Source organism: Ciconia boyciana, chromosome 25 (genome assembly GCF_034638445.1).
Source record: "Ciconia boyciana chromosome 25, ASM3463844v1, whole genome shotgun sequence".
Lineage (NCBI taxonomy): Eukaryota > Metazoa > Chordata > Aves > Ciconiiformes > Ciconiidae > Ciconia > Ciconia boyciana.
In genome coordinates this window covers 958,434-972,502 of record NC_132958.1, presented here as the reverse complement: position 1 = coordinate 972,502, position 14,069 = coordinate 958,434, and the positions used below count along the sequence as shown (strand labels likewise).

Below are 14,069 nucleotides of genomic sequence, written 5' to 3'. Positions count from 1 at the left end.
TTAAATCCTGAATTCAGTTACAGCTCATATTATGGTGTTTCTTAGAACTTTTCCTGCAACTGTGTATTTTTAAATACTCGTAAGAAAAATATAGGGTCCGAGATGTACATCAAAGCAGACCGATGGTTCTTCTACGTAAAGAAGTAATTACAAGATGGAAGTGCCTTTAAAAATACCTGTGGCTGATTCCTGGGCAAGAAATAAGAAATCATTTTCAAGGAAAAACAACAACAGAAGAGTAGTGAAGCCAAAGCCATATACTCCACAGGCACAGATCAAAGCGCTTCAAAAATTAATGGAGAAGGAATGTGCTTTTCATGACCTGCTATTGTATTCACCACATCCATAAACTAAGTCAGACGCCTACGTCTTTCCTGGACCTCCAGGTATGCTTGTAATTAAAGGCAAAAGCTCAAATCATTTTTCTTCTAAGAACTCACAAAAGTAAAACCTGTTTATTGGTCAACATAGCACCATGAGAGGTTGCCACCCTTAAAGCATCATTACCTTCGCGTATTCCCAGATGCCCAGGGAAACGCTGTCAACTTCAACATACGCTTAGAAGAAGACAGCATACGGCCCAAACTCAAGTATGCAATAACTCCGCCAAGGGAACAACACACAACTGACCTAAAAAGCCTGAGTACCTAATAACCCTCCACCTAATAAGCTACAAACTGGAACTCTACAGTTAGACTTCACGCCTATGACTTCAATCTCTTCATTTCTCAAACATCAGACCACAAAAGCACATCCTAGGTGCACTCACGGGTTCCAGCCGCGAGCAAAAACCCATGATCAGCCCAACAGCTCTGACCTATTCAATGCCGCAGATCACAAAACAGAGTGGATATGCAAATTTATATACTAAATCTAGACTTGAAACATCTGTTGGTGTTATCTGCTAAAGTTGCAGTTTTGTAATTTTTTGGTATTGCTTTGGCATTATTTTGCTGTTACCATTTAGTTAGCACATTCAAGTTTTAGCTTTCTCTCTCTCTCTCTGACTGCAAGTAGTTTCAAAATCGCGGGCTAAATCTCTGTACAGAAAAAAACAGCAGACTGATCTTGCTACAGGCTGTGCAAAGAACATGGAAAGTTCTCTCCTTTAGTTGAAGTTGCTGTTATTTTCATTTTCTAAAGCAAAACATAGTCATACAAAAAACATTCATGCACTTTTGAACTCAATACACTATTTGCTCAGATGCCTAAAAATCCACCTGCACTAAATAGTGAGCAGCCAGGTTGAAAACTCTAGCTGTGAGACTAAATGTTTTAAAATAGGGGGAAAAAGAGCAGATAGCCATACTTCTGTTCAGTAATCCTGGTATCTCGTTCACGGTTCAGCAAGCAAACAGCAAATGCAGCTTCACAGTACTGCCCAACTGCTCCAGCAGCCGCAACTCCTCCTCCCACCAATCCCAACCTCCTTCCTCTGAAATGAAAAAAGCCCTTTTAATCTTCAAAGCATGGCCACAAGTCAATCTCAAACTTAGCACACTTTTTAATTTTCTTTTTAATTATCCAGCTGGAAGAGTTATGCCCTCCTTGCTCAGTGACCTTTCACTCCTTCAAGATTATTTCAAGAAATCTTTCCTGGGAATAATCAGCAAATTTATACCACTTGCAGAGGAAATGTTTCAAGGCTTCCAAGTGCTGAGGGGGAGAGACAGCATGATTCTTTGCATGCTTTTGTGCAGGCAGCCTTTGCTGTGTTACACAGTACCCTCAGTTCTGCAGGCCAAGTATCTTCTGGCTTCAGACTGCTGACTGCTGCAAGCACAATCCCGACACATCTGCTCAAATACCTTCCCAGAAGTAAGTTGTCACTGTGCTGGGTTTTAGAGCCCCCGAGTCCTTTCCTGGAGCCAACCCCCAAAACGGCAAGAGAATTTCTTTCTGCCGGAACTGGCAAAAGGCAGGGCGCAAGCAGATCATCTATTGGTGCCAGAGAGCAATTATAGATGCTATTATTAATTATATTAGCAATAATAGATGCTATTTATTACTACCGATAACTGTTGACCAACTGTTTGTCCCATGAGTTTTGGTCACTAAGCATAGCTTTGTTTCCCATAGCCATAGCCACAGGGAAAAATTAAGTCATTATTGCCATTAATGATTTTTAAGTTAAACCAGCACTGCTTACTCTCTGCCCACATACTAAACAACCGTACGCAACCCTGCATTTCATTCCCACACGTTAAGCCAAGCAATTACTAATTTATTAATTTCACAACGAGCCTGGAAGTGTTTATAGAGACAGGCTTGTGTTTAACCAGACTTGCTGATTAACTTCCCATACTCGTGTTTCAGGCAGGCTTAGGTGAAAGTGTGGACATGCACCGCAATCATGATCTACTTCCTTATAAATGTGCCTCTGCACATCTTGCTCGCGGCTTGAGAAGTTAACGTGACGCCACCGGTTCAGTCCTCTGAGTCCACAGGGACAATTAGCAGAGACAGGAGGTAACTAGGACCTGTTGAAACCCAGCTGACATCTAACCTGTACGTCATATAACATGTTACCACGCAGAGATGCAAGATGTAATTTAGTCCAATAGCTTTGAAGATTTTTCTCCAGACGTAAGCGGTTAATTAAGAATGCATTAAATATATATTAATGCATTAAATATCCCTACAAGCAACAAAACTGTTAAAGAAAGCTAAGTGCATTCTCCAACTGAAGTGACAGAAATGGACCAGTCCGCTTAATACCAAGCCGACTGCTCAGGAAAAGCACAAAAAATTGTAGTATTTTCACACAGTTCACATTACTTATAATAATATTTATGCCAACTATATAATAATATTTATGCCAACTATAGTTCATTGAGGGAAAGCTTTTTCTTTTCAGCAGGACATGCCTTTTACAAGAAAGTATTTTGGCAACATTTAGTGGAGTACTTTTTTGTGGTTTTTGCCAGTAAAACAACCCTTTTTTAGCCAATATACTGTGGTTTCAATATTGTACCTTACTGGTTCCTTCATCTTCTGGGCTCTTTTGCAGATGTCTGTATAGCACTACTTTAAAAAAAAAATAATTGCAATTATCCTTACCTAATTGGCATCACTTAAAGCGCGAGAATTCTTTGCTGCTACTATTTGGAGTAGCATCATTTAGGCATACATTTTGCCCTCAAACAAAATTTTCCATTTGAATAATTAAGAGGAGAAAAGACCAATACAGATAGAGTCTCCTTTGAAGGTACCCACACGCTGTGCTGTCTCCATAATAAATCTATTACCTGCCATTCAACAAAACATTATCTGTCACAACAGCCTCCAGAACAAAAACAGTAATTAGACGCGGATCTTAATACACTCGGCACACCGTTCTGCAGTCTACGATTCAGCGGGTTTAGAAAGCAAGGAACAGTGCACCTAAGCGAGATTAAAAATTGGGCTAATACTGATCATAAAATCTTTACCAAAACCAAACAGCCAAGGAGGAGAGCTCAGATAATACTTTGGGTTTAGGCTCATTTATACTAAGAAACTTAATAGAAGGCTTAATGGACAGCTTTGCTTGATTCAATCGTGCCTTATTAAGCATCTTCATGAAAAGCATTAAATGTGTTTGATCCCTTCCAAAGAGGAGGAAGACTCATTAGCAATGGATGTTTACAAGTACCCAGGGCTCAAGATTACAGGAGTTCTTCCCCTTCTGCAGAAGGGGTTTTTCAGATCTATGTTTTCATGAGAAGGACCACGGACCATCTCCGAAAGAGCTCAGGCTTCCATCCTTTGCTTTTTCTGGTATTTGCAAACAAGACAGACGGACAATGAAAACATCAGCTCGTTTGAAAGCCTGACTTGTAAGGGCCGACTCAGTTTATAGACCTCAGTACGCAACTAGCAATCCAGGAAAATTCAAGCTGTAGGGCCAGTCTACACTAAAGATTATTATTTATACCTAGCCAGATGTTCTGTTTTCTATGTTCTGAAATGAATACAGCACAAACTGAGCTGTCCCCACTGTCAGTTTCTGGCTAGAGCAAATAAATAGATACGCTATCTTACTACAACAAAAACACAACACTTGGGTATTAAAAAAAATAGCCACCCCCTCGTCCACGTAATTTTTTTGTTTGAGTTTTAAAAGCATCTACTAGTAAGTTGGAATAAACTACAGGTAACCAACAAGTGTCTAACAGTCTGAATAAACCAGAACAGAGCCCTGTAAAATTGTATTGATAGTAACTACTATGCTCAGCATAATCTCCCAAAATTCTGCACACGAAATTAAATGGTACCCATGCAAATACATACTTCCAATATCAGCAAATGACAGATAACTGCTACTGATCCCATATATGTAAAGGGCACAGAACAGTATGAGAATATTGCAATTATGCCTTGCAGTCTGATCCTACAGAATAGGGACCTGGAGCTCCAATTTCCTTCTTGTCAGTCTGAATCCCAATTATTCCTTTGGTTTGGCCTTTATACAATGAAATGCTCATCAGGAAACAGTACTCTTTAAGCTTTTATCAAAACCTCCAACCTGTTAAAATATGATCAAGCAAATGCTTCTTGCATCAGGAACATCTAGTTCAACTTTCAGAAACAGTTCATTTTGTATAAAAAAGGAAAAAAAAAGCTGCTATAACTTGTGAGGCAGCTGATGCTTTAGAGTACATCATCCACAAAAACAAGGATGTGTGTTTTCTTTGGTCATGTACGGTAAGGGTCTGAATACAGCATTCTCCACACAAAGGACATGTAACAAACAGAGAAAAAAAATGTAGAATTTACGAATTTATTTTCCTGCCATTGGGAGTCAAACACTCCATGGAAATTCAAACCTTATCACAGCACAGTCCATTAAGCACTATTAGGTCTGGGACACTTTAATTTTATTCAGCTACAAAATAAGAAAGAGGTTGCTAACTTTGTAGTGCAGCTTTTTATTTCCATTCCAAGCTTCTAAATAAAAAGTGAAAGTCATGACATGGAGTCACATGCCTGGTTTTATGAGATACTCTATATGACCTTGAATACTGATAAGAACAGATAAACACTTTTTTCTTTAAAAGCACAACAAAACAGAAACACTGAGCTATATGCTTAAATACAAGACAATACAGGTTAAGTGATAACAAGGCCAGGAAAAAAAGAAACTCTTCAGATCACTAGTCTCTGCTAGAAAAGAAAGAGCGCTCAATAAAGATGTGCTTAATGGTAGACTCCAGCGGTCAAAGACTTCCAGCATTTCTTTCCCATTGCTAACACCAGGTCATCAACATCCAGAGCAGGGAAAGACTGGGATAAGTTCGCTAACAGCACATTAACTGCCTCATCATATAAACACAGCTAAGAGCACACTTAGTAGACCAAGTGTTTAAGGTAACCTCCTATTAAAGCTTCCAAACTGCACTTTATTCTCCCAATTTTTACAATCTTACAAGCATACTAATAGCCAGCATATCACTAAAATAGGCCTTATTGCCCTAGGCTGCCATTTCATGGCCATGCAAAATAAAAGTAAATCCAATTAAAATGTGTTGCTACATTTAGAGCCCAAACTACTCAAAGCATCCACACACGAGGTTAATGCCCAGGAATGTAAGTGTGTAAAACCCCCTTGAAGTCACTTTTTACTTACTTTCCTGCTACACCAGCACTGCTGTCTACCCTGCATTCTCAAAATGCTTCAGCCAACTGTTCGAATGACACAAGCACTGCAATGGTTTGACTTAAAAATAAATTCAGACGACAAATTTGGGGGACATTGAGCCATTTGAAATCCGTTCAGTGAGTCACTACCTTTCAAAACAGTCAAAAGCAAAATAACGGTGAGTCAATCTCTCCTTCACCATTTATACTAATTTGAGCCCATACTTCAAGCAATTTCAATCTAAAGCAAGCATAAAGGAAACAGGTGCCAAATTAAAACAGTCCGTTTTATCACAAAGAGATAACAAGCAAATGCTGGTTAAATCCAAACACGCATAAACAAGTTCAGTTATTGCTTTCGTACCACACAGAGCCTAAAAGTTCAAAAATACTCCCAGGTACCATGCTGCTACTTACAGCTCCTCTAACGCAATTACAACTGGACTAATCTGCTCCTAAAAATACAACTATCAGACAGAGCTTGTTTTCTCATGCATTTTGCTGACGCAAGTACAAGATCAAAACATCATTCATTTGGAGGAGAAAGATATATCAGTCTCCATAATACCCAAGCTAAAATCCAGCTATACCATCATTCGAAGGCGCACGTGACACACCCTTACCAATACACATCAATTTTTTTACATGCTTAGTAACGTAGGTTTTGGGGGAAGAATAAAAGAACCTGACTGCCTGAATGTGGTGAGAAGAGAAATCGGAAATTCCCTTTCACCAGAATAGGACAAAGTTTATTCTCTCCTGAAGCAGTTTTTTTTTTAATTTAAAAAAAAAAAAAAAAAAGACCAGACTCTTGGATGGTAAATGCATTCCCCCCCCTCGCCCTCCATAACCAGCACTTTCATCTTCTGGCCTGAGAACTGAGAGACAAGGAGATTTAGATCACTGAATTTCTAATTATAAACCCGTTAAAGACTAGTTTTACAATTACCTCGAGCCCAGCCATTCCCCTGCAAATAATAAAATGGAGCTGCTGGATAGGAACAAAGAGTATTTCAATACGTTCCCGCTGCGCAGGATGGAGCCAACCGAAATGTGTGCTTTGGGACTCCCTCGCAACAGCCTGGCTGGGACCTCGGCGGCCAGTTCGTCCTTCCCAAAACCAACCCAGAGTTTTCAAAGCCCAATCGGCCCAACTCCACTCTAAGGCCACGGCACAGCCAAGAAAAGAGTCACAGCTCTCTGCAGACCCAAGGTAAATGATGATTCACTATTTACTAGACTGATGACAACGTTCAGTACTAGGAAATAAGTTCATCAAGCCTCTGAGAGCGCAGAGGATTAGAAAACCATGGGAGACGCATCGTGCATCACTAGGCATGCTGTACTTCTGATGCCATCCACATTTTTATTGCTATGTTTGGGAACAGAAATTGCCAAGATTAACGCTAAGTGCAAGGAATAAAACTAGAGCAGGAGACTTCTTAACTAGAAGTCTAGTTCTCCCTCCTACTTCCTTTCCCCACCAAGTGCCAGCAATGTTTCAACACCCCAATTCCCTTTCCCAAGGAGGTAGTTCTACTCCTTTCATGGCCAAATTACCATGGCAAGAAATCCACACTTAGATTCATCTCTAACAGATGAGCATTCAAACAGCAGCCATTTCCTTCCCATAACCTGAAAATGGCCAAATATCATCAGATTTCTTTTTTGCCTTCAAATAAACATTGTCATAAGATGGCTCATAACAACTAAAAATATTTAGCCATAAAGCAAATATGCTCCCCAGTACTGATAGAAGTATTATATGCAGTACCACGGAGTTAGCACAATGTCTTAATGCACTTCACCCCTGGGAACGGCTAGAGAACATGGCAAATAGCTTTCATTTTACATGATTTATTTTATTCCTGCCTCACACTACATCATGATGCATCTCTCTTTACTCATCCTGACTGTCAATATTTTCTTCCCGCAGCTTTTAAGTAAAATAAAACACGCTGTAACTGCTGTCAGACCATTTCATGACCACTAAGGCTTTGTAAATAAGAACACTTGATACAAATAAACTTTTCCAGCAATACATGAACCATCATCTTCAATGGAAGAAAACCCGTTCTGCGCAGCCATCTGCATTTTCTCTTTAAGAATAAATGCATAAAGCAGCGTTTGAAAGTAAAATAAATCTATTGAAGAAATTACCCCATAGAAACTTTTCGGCCTTGAGTTTTCTTACTATTTTTCTTACGTGGTTCACACGACGACACTGACCGGAACAGCTACAGCAGAACAAGATCTTCCAAAAACCACCTTGCATGGGATGCTGGTTTGTAATCTGTTATGAACTGGAATAGCTGATGAGGGCGTGCCAGTTGACTTCCCCTCGTACAGACAAGGATCAGAAGAGGTTAACTGCTGTAGTTCAGATCAGGTCATCAGAGCAGTTTAACAGCCACTTCTGGAGGAATCCATACTGATGATGGGTAAAGTTTCACCCATTTAGTTTTCAACCGTCTCCAATCAACCTAAACAGCACAACAAAACCCCTTCATAGCACAATAAAAAAGTCCATTATATTGAGGAAGTTGACACCTTTGGCTATACCAGGAAGAAAAAAAAAAGAAACATACAGCAGAATCAAAGAAAGAAAACTCAACTTGGTTTAATTTAAAAACCTTTGAAATAGTAACTGCATACAAATGCAACATCTTCTACAGAGTCTTCTAAACAAATGCGGGGAAAATCTACAGTCATACAGTTTTCTGTTAGGGGGAAAAAAAAAAAATCCTCAAACACTGCCATTATCTTAAGCTCCCTCTGAAGAAAATAGTCTCCAAACAAGTAACACCAAAGACAGGACTTTTATTTCTCCACTGGAATTCAACTCCCTGTGAGCTTCAACTACAGAAGACAGAAATTCTCGTATTAGCAGTCTTTAAAAAAAACCCCCATACACGTACATCACTCAGTACAGCTTTAGGGATGTACATGCAGGTCTACCCGTAGCTCAGGGAAGGTAAGGAGCAGGTAAAAATTCTCCAAAGAGATCTGGCTTCAATAGCAAAGCAAGGCTTTTGTGGGCTAACCCAAAAAAGCTCCCTGACCTCACTGACTGAGCAGCCTTCCACGCAGGGGTACCAGCACCACCGAGGGGTCACTGCAAGGCTGGGAGCACGCAGCCGGTGATGGATGGGGGCGGCTTAAATTGGTGCTGTCACCAAAGGAAACATTCATCAGCTTGCAGCCCAAACTATCCTACTATTTGAAAAGCTGTTTCTCCTTCAGATTTGTTTCCGTACTGAAGATGCAGAATGAGCAAGAGGCCCGTACTCAGAGAACCTTATTTCCATCCAGCTCCTTACATCTACTCAACACGAGAAACAGGTGCCTTGAGAAAGCAGTTCACCAAATTTAAGCCTAGCTAAGAGCAGGGCTTACAGGCAAGTGGCAGATTGGGATGGATTTTAAACCATATGAATGCGGCCTATTAAGGAACAGCAGAACAACCCACCCTTGAGAATTGTAGTCCTTACTTCCTTTCCTTATCCCCAGGGCTCTGACAAGACATTTTCAACTCCTATTTGCATCTTTACTAAAGCCAAAGGCTTCTTTAAATCCATGATAAAAATCTCAGGGCTTGTTTAACCTCATTGCTAGCCCAAGGTTGAATTTGTTTCAGTGCATCTCCATGTTAATACTGCTCTAATTTCAAGCTATCTGGATCATGAGTCGAAGCTAGGAGTAGGGTTGTAAGAGCTCATCAACTACTAATCCAATTGTTCTACATATCTCAAAGATTATTTTCCAGATTACTAACCTGAGCTACCTGTTGCAATAAGCCTTTACGTACAGTGAAGTCACCAGGCAGATCAAGGTGGGGAGCACATCAGTAGCTAATCACTCCAGTATTTGTTCGGCTTCTCTGCTAGGTTTTACAGCCTGCATCAAACTCCAGCTGCCAGTAAAACCATGACCCAAACCAGCTCTTTTTTTTTTTTTTTTTAAGCTTAAACTGGGTAATTTAAAGCTTGCTCAAGTATGGCAACACTGCACTGCAGTGAGGATACACAGACATATTAAGCTCCCTATGAAAACGCAGCATTTGGTATTTTTATTTCAGCGGGTCAGGTTCAACAGCAACAGGGAGCCCAGCATTTACCTGGCACTGAACTCATACTAAGAGAGTCAGCTGCATGGGGCAAACGATAAGATGGAAAAAATTAACAGGCGAGGTCTTTACCTTGTCTTAAATACATCTGGGGATTTCCCTTTCCTGCCAGAATCTTCTACTGGCTCTGCCTGCATCTCCCTTTTGGGGTCAGCCCCTGCCTGCACTCACCTGGCGAGGTTAAGGGACACGCTGCATGGGACCCCAAACTGCGTTAAGCGGTTGTCTTCCCAGTCTACAAAATGACAATGACGGCTCCAAAATGAAAGGACAGGAATGAAACTGCAGAAGCCTCTGCCTGCATTCCCATCTTTTACGAAAAAAGGCAAAAGCCACTAACAACAGAAACACACGGTATAGGTAGTTAGTCATTATCCGTTAAGTAAGGAAACCTAATCGAAGGCTTTCGACGAGCTTTGTTCAGGCATTTTTCTGTGCTACCTACATCACTTATTTCTACCCAAAATGTACCTTAAAACAAAAGAAAACCACGCACGATACTGAACGGGGCTCGCAAGTCAAAAGCAGAAATCAGAAATATTTACTGCTTCGATCTGCACTGAAAAAAATAAAAGCCAACCAAAACAAGCAAAGAAATAAATAAAAAGGAAAAAAAAAACCCCACCAAACCCTCAAAGCTTATCACGAGAATGCGATCAGACAAGAAAGCGAGGCCACCCCTTCAGGACCAGGGGAGAATTAACCTGCATTTCTCCATCCCATTTGTAAGCCTACGACTCTGCCCCCCATTTTGTTTCAGATTAAAGAAAAAAAAAAATTAAAAAAATAGATGACCTCACTGGAACGGAGAAAACACCCCCACACACGCCCACGGCTAAATTCCCACCGGTGTCCCTGCCTGGCAGGGCAGGTGATCCCGCCGCAGGTGCCCACCTCGGGCATCCCCCTCTCCCGCGGCCGCCTAGGCCATGCCCCAGGTAGATGCCCGTGCCCCGTCCCGTCCGGAGGCGATGCCGAGCCAGAAAAGGCCAGCACGGAGAATATGGAGAGGTTTAAAATATAAATATAAAATAAAAAGGAGAGGAGGAGAGGTACGGACGGCGCGGGAGCCGCGCGGCCAAGGTGAACGGCGACCGGGCAACATGGTGGAGGCTGCCGGGGAGCCCCGACCCACCTCCCCGGGAGGAGGAAGGGGTGAGCCCCGGGTGTCTGGGGATGGACGTCTCAGGCGACGGCGGGGGGCCGGGATGGACGTGACAGCAGGCGGGAGGCGAGAGCAATGACCGCGGCGGGCTAAGGGGAGAGCGCCGCGAGGGAGGCGCCGGCGAGGCTTCTCCCTCAGGGCGGGCGAGCGGCGGCGCCTTGCCCGCGGGGGGGGGAGGGGAGGAGGAGGAGGAGGAGGAGGAGGAGGAGGACGGGCTCACCTGCCATAGCGGGCTAAGGGCGGCAATGGCGCCGGGGGCTGCGGCTCCGCTCCCCTCGGTCGGCAGCGGCGAGTGCGGCGGGGCCGGGGCCGCCCCGGCAGGCAGAGCACGGGGCGGGCCGGGCCCCGCTCCGCCCCCGGCAAGATGGCGCCCGCCGCCCTCCCGCCTGCCCTCAGGGCCCGGCCGCCATAGAGGCCCCGGGGGGGCGGTTGGCCCAGTCGCTAGGACGGGCCGAGGGGGGCTGCCAGCTCCGCGGCGGGGCTCGGTCCCCCCGCGGCGCTTCGTCTCGGGGGGGGTCCCCTCCCCAGCCCCCGGGAAAATGGCGCTCGCCTGGTGTCACCACAGGCTGCCCTCAGCCCTGGCCCCTTCTGGGGTTTGGTTTGGGGTGGATTTTTTTTGTTTGGGTTTTTTGTCGTGGTTTTTTTTTGTTTTTTTTTAGGAAAAATCCAGCTTTTATAGTAGCAGAGTGAGCTTATTGGGGGAAAAAAAAAAGTAAGGCTAAAGAAGTTGAGCCCCCCAAAAAGATGACACCACCACCACACACACATCCCTCTTCCTAAAAATCACACTTCCCTGAGATTTTCTCAGTTTTCCAGCTGGAGGGACAGGGCAACTCTGACATGATCCCGCACCAGCACGTGGAGTTGGGGCTTTTCAGACATACCACAGACATCTGCCGCTTCAGTACCCTGTACCAAAGATGGACACCACCTCTCTCTCATCCCTCTTGGCAAAACCTGAAATTCCTAATGGGTTTTGTTAACTTTAACTCACTTTAATTTGGCTTCTGCCCTTTCCGGTACCCGCAGTTCTTGGACATGCCAAGAGCCAGCCAGCTCATGAAACCTTTTGCTGCTCAATGCTTTTCTGGGAAGCCACCTCCGGTAATTTCTACCTTTTCTCCCCCCCAGCAAAACCGTGCTACAAACGCGAGCCTGCTAATTTACAGTAGGTGTCCTCGAGATAATCTTGACTGATGCTGTGCTTTCTCCCCCACCAGCCCCCTTCGTTATTTGATTAAGGTGCCTCATAGCTCTAAGTCGATAGGAAAGCCTGTGCTCCCCAGACCAGTGACACTAATTGTAATCCATTGCATCATTTTACCCAGACCTGCAATTCTTTGTTGATTTTTCAGGTCTTTGCCTTAATAGTTGCTGTTCGTGCAGAGTTCGGCTGCCGGGCGTGTTTACTGAGTATTTGTTCGCCATCTGTCCGACCCCTTCCATCCTGCTGCCCCTATAAAGAGGGTTTCATCAGATCCCATTAAAACCCAGGAGCTTATTTTAAGACCGTAGACCCTACAAGGCCTCTGGAACATTTGTGCTTCTTATCCTCGTGCATCATTTTTTCCACATTCACTGCAATACTCTCCTTGTTAAGCTTCTAAAAGGCTTTCAGATGAACCATATGGAGAACTATATAGGACACAGATAAGTCACAACGCACCTCTTCTGCTGCTCTAGATTATGACTATTGATCCCTTAACATTATTCAATACCTGGCCTTATCCCAAACATATACATACAGTTAGTGCAGCTTTTAAATGTTAATAGCCTTTGTTTGTTAGAGCAGAAGAGCGTGGAGCCGTGATGTAAGGGACATTTTAGTAATGCAAAATTGATTGAGACTGCAGCAGTTTCACTGTTGACAGGAGTTTGTACAGGAAGATGGATCATACGCATTCAGTGATGCAGTCTCCCTACGAGGACTTCCTGTGTTCAGAAATCATTGGCAGAGATACAGCTCTACTTTTTTTTTTAAGCGTTATAATTTTCTAACCTGCCCTCCTCTGGTGGAAGACGGCAGAGTGAAACACAGGTAATATGGCAAGAGATCTGCAAGTAGGAAGTTCAGACGCGTGCATCAGTCACATTGAAATTTAACAAATAAAAAGACCTTGGGGTCACGATAATCCCAAGGACAAGCAGGGGAAAGATGATAAAGGTGGATTTAGCACTCCAAGAATTGAATTTGACCTAGGTAGACCCCCTGGAACCACAGGCTCAAACCCAGCAAAGCATTTTTCAGGCCTTTGTTCCTCTTAAATAGATGAATTACCTTCCAGGTGGCCTTCCGTGCTGTAAAGTTCCAGGAAATACCCCGGCATTTCACTCGTTCAGGGAGCCAAAGCCCATTTTATGCTGTCACACAGTCCTGCTGTAGAAGTAAAAATAATTTTACTGGGATTACTGGCATACATAATTTATGTTATTAAAATGTAGTGAAGAACCATGAGGTATTTATAAAAACATTCAGTCACTTTCTGCCTGAATGATTCACAGGACCATAGTCAGAAGAATCAGAGACACAGGATGTACATGCGCACGTCCTTCATAACAACGCTATCAAGAGAAATTAGCAGCCATTAATCATTTAGTGTGCAGACCTTTGAGATCCTAAAGGAGACACCTTCCCTTTGTTGTTTTCTTTTCTTTGCTACATCTCATCTAGATTATCTGAGCTCCTCAAAGCTCACTCAGGGATTTACCTGAACAGGTGAGGTGTTGCTGCATCTAGACAATCACAATAGAAGGCTTATGCCAGTCTTCCCAATTCAACCACTGTAAAATACCTGTCCATCAAAAATATATAGCCTGAATTCCTCCTGTAATTGCCCTAACTGGCCTAAATTCCTGTAACACTGACTTTCTTCAGCTAAGACTACAATCCTGGAGTCCCAATTCTGCCCTCTGTTCTTTGTACTAATCAGTCATTATGCTTGCTTTCATAATGCAGGGTATTATAGTATTAATGTAATCATAGTAGTAACAATTAGAGAGTGTACAAGCAAATAGTGCTTTGTGATATTTGCCAGCCTGAATTACTGCAACATCTCCACGACAGCGTGCAAGCAGGGACTTGATTTGTGGTGAGGTTGCGCCCACGTGGAGCTAAAAGTCTTCATAAGGAGATATTGTTGTGGGACAGTTGAGCCTTTA

General features: G+C 43.1%; 1 protein-coding gene across 7 annotated transcripts in view; it reads right to left on the bottom strand.

Annotated features, from left to right (window-relative positions):
- SLC23A2 (solute carrier family 23 member 2) overlaps positions 1-14,069 on the bottom strand; it is a 66,684-nt gene that overhangs the window by 45,755 nt on the left and 6,860 nt on the right. For 4 of the 7 annotated variants that reach the window (XM_072846016.1, XM_072846019.1, XM_072846017.1 and 1 more), the window contains one exon: positions 13,189-13,287. The exons of 1 other annotated variant lie outside the window; for it this stretch is intronic. The gene's annotated coding sequence lies outside the window, so the exon portion shown is untranslated. Of the gene's footprint in view, positions 1-11,130; positions 11,348-13,188; positions 13,288-14,069 lie in introns of those variants that run through there. 2 more of the 7 variants (XM_072846018.1, XM_072846020.1) reach the window with 1 other exon arrangement.